This window comes from Pteropus medius, unplaced genomic scaffold, assembly GCF_902729225.1.
Source record: "Pteropus medius unplaced genomic scaffold, Ma_sr-lr_union100, whole genome shotgun sequence".
NCBI lineage: Eukaryota > Metazoa > Chordata > Mammalia > Chiroptera > Pteropodidae > Pteropus > Pteropus medius.
Window position 1 is genome coordinate 38,942,697 of NW_024344378.1, and position 3,318 is coordinate 38,946,014.

Sequence of the window (3,318 nt, forward strand, 5' to 3'; positions counted from 1 at the left end):
GAATGAAGATATTTAAAATATAAAATATCTTCATTAAGAAAATTCCACTCCATTTAATATACTACTTGTTCAATGATCTCAAGAAAAATTCAAGATACTACATCTATCTTCTACTCTTTTTCCTTAAAGAAAATATTTCAAGAGACCACACTCTTCACATATGTTTCTTTCTATCCTAAAAGCTCTCCCTCTGTAGAAGAAGGTGACTTTAAGAACAGTTGAGATTTTTCACACTGTATTTTAAGGGTTGATGGCATAAGTCAACACCTGGGGATGCTGACAGTTCACTTCCTTGTTTTTAACACTGGTTTAAAATGAATACCTTTCATCTTAGGGTTTTTCCCCCAAATACAGGAATATATTTTTTTACATATAAATTAAATATTCAGTCTCTGAGGGATGATTAAAAGTAATGTTTAGTCTCCTAGTAACCTAAGCATTAGCATCTCTGTCTGTCTTCCTTACAGCCAGGTAGATGCAACATATCATCCCAGTAGTAAAAGTAAAAACTGGACCAAAGAGGAAAAGAATGAGGAAAGGAAGGTGCACTTATTTTCATAAAATACCTCATGAGAGTATAATAAACTCTTCCTTTAATCTTGTTTGACCCTGAAAATAACCTATGCAATAAGTGAGACTAATACTATTATCATCCCTATTTTACAGTTAATGAAACTGATGCTCAGAAAGATTGTTTCTCATGTAAGGTCACATAGCTAATATGTGATGAGCTAGGACAAATAAAAATCTAAGTATTCTGATTTAAAATCCCATACTCTTTTCACCAAAGCGCAATGGAATCCCCAACTAAATGCACATGGATTTGGGAGCTGTGACAATTCCCTTGTGAGATCATTCCCATCTACAAAAAAAAAAAAAAAAAAGGGGTTTTAACATATCTTTTGAAGCCTATGACCGAGAACACTATTCACATATATGCATGTTTCTTCTCTTCCTTTAGGAGACACATTAGAAATTTCTTTGCCTCTTTAGGTGAAGCAAATGGAATTATTGTAAGTGGATTGTGGTCAAAAAAGATGCATACCACTATCAGATCTAATCTCTCCCACCATGTTCGTTTTCTTATCCCATTGGCTGCCCAGATGCAAAAGAACCAGTGGAGAAGACTAAAAGGAAAAAATGAGGGTCCCTGAATGACTGCCTGAGCAGCAATGGCCTGCGACATGTATGAAAAATAAACCTTTAATGTGAAAGCCACTAACATGTTGGGGCTCTTTTTTGTAGCTCTAGTGATTTATCCTAACATAAAGAGCAAAATAAAAATAAAATAAAATAATCATCATCATATTTTAATGCCTAGGATAGAGTGACAAAGATTTTAAACAATAAAGAAAAGAAGAAGGAAGAGAAGGAGGGAGGAAGGGAGAGAGGAAGGAAAAGAGGGAGGAAAGGAGAAGGCCTTTGTTTTAGATAAATCACAAATTAGTGTGTCTCAGGCTCCTCATCTATAAAATGAGAATAATAATAGCCCCTCCCTCATGAAGTTGTGAGAATTAAATGAGCTAACACATATAAATCACTTATAAGAGGGCCTGGTGAATACTCGATCTTCACTTAGTTCCCCTGAGCTATTACTGAAGGCATCCAACAAGAGAGGATATTGTTAATGACTAGCACAGAGAGAAGGGAGTAGATTTAGAAGAATAATTAGTGGCAAATCTGTCAAGAGGCCAGAAATCTCTATTCTAAAAATTCACAATTTCATGAGAGAGTCCAGAAGATCTGGAATTTGATTCTCAGGCAGGAATAAAAAGAAAAGAGTGCCCTGTGATGTGGCAGGAAGACTCATCTCAAGCCCCAGTTGGGTAAATGCAATCAATAACATCCTGTCAGGAACTTTTTGTGGTCTCTTGTAAATATAGGCTACCTGAATAAAAGATAAAAACTGTCATTTCCTCTCTCATGATCTATCTATTCCTTTGAAAGCACCAAACCAAACAATTGCTTAAATTTTTCCTGGTTATATGTGTCCATCGTGAAATATAAGAAAAAAAAAATGGTGCAAGATGGTAGGATATTTTTAGGACATTTGTAGAAAGGAACAGTAGAAAGAATAAGAAATAATTAACTCAATCCAATGGGCAAGTCATTATAATTACACCTAAAACAGCCCATGAGGGAAAAAGTATCATGGGTTGTTTAATCAATCCTGAACTGTGGGGGTGACTAGTTATAATTTAGGTATTTTCCAATTAGCTGATACAAACCAGTAATAAATCGCCAGCTGCATACTTAACACAATGCTTCCATATACTTAAAGAGAGTTATTGTAGAGTTCTTTTAAAACTTTGAACCTGAGATGTTCATTAAAAAATTTATCTCTCAAAATTATTATTTATTGTTTATTTATCAAACCTATGCTCTTCAAAGAAATTTAGGTTCACAAAGGCAATATGAAAAATCACTGAGGCAGGAAGTGGGGGCTATTTTAACATATTGGCAAGCCATTATGAGTAACAGATCTTTTAAATGGGGATGAGGTTGAGGTCCAGGAATAAAAGAACAATTCACAACTATGATCCCACTATTTACAATCTGCTTTTACTCTGAAGGGCAGGGAGTGTCACATTCAACACTATCTACATTGAAAGCTCTATAAGATGTACGGCAGAGAACTTAGTGTTTGGAGATGACCCCATGGAGAAACGGGAAAACATTCTGAGCAGGCAACTTATAAGCAGTAATGCCTCCCCTACTTTAACTCAACCTGAAGGCCTGTCTCACCTCACCTGGCAAAGCAAAAGCAAAAGTTGATATTGTTCAGCACAGACCTTCAGACCTAAGTCCTCCAGAACACATACATAATCTTACTGTGATCAAGTACAAGGGTGGGATTAATGCTGTTTTTCCTGTGCCTCACCCTAATTTCTGAAAAATTTACACTTCAGCTCATTTATATAAACAACACTAAGGATTATTTTCAAAGTCATCTTTCTGAAGTAACTGGATACTATCTTAGAATAATCTTTACTTGTTTGTCACGTGGCCAAATATTCATTAAAGATTAAAGTAAAAATCATATCCACTCAAATCCCAATAACTGATGAGGAAAGAGGCATGGAGAAGAGAACTTGACCTTCAAGTTAAACAAACCTAGAGTAAGATCTAAACTTATTAGGAACAGGACCTGAATTTCCTCAACTATAAATGGAATTGAGAAGCCTCACCTTATAAGGTAGCTGTGAGAAACAGTATATATGCCAAAGAAATGATAGCTGTGAGAAAGTCTATATGTGACAGAGAAATAGTAAAAACTCTCATTATTATTCTCATGATCAACATGAAGATTTTGTGGTA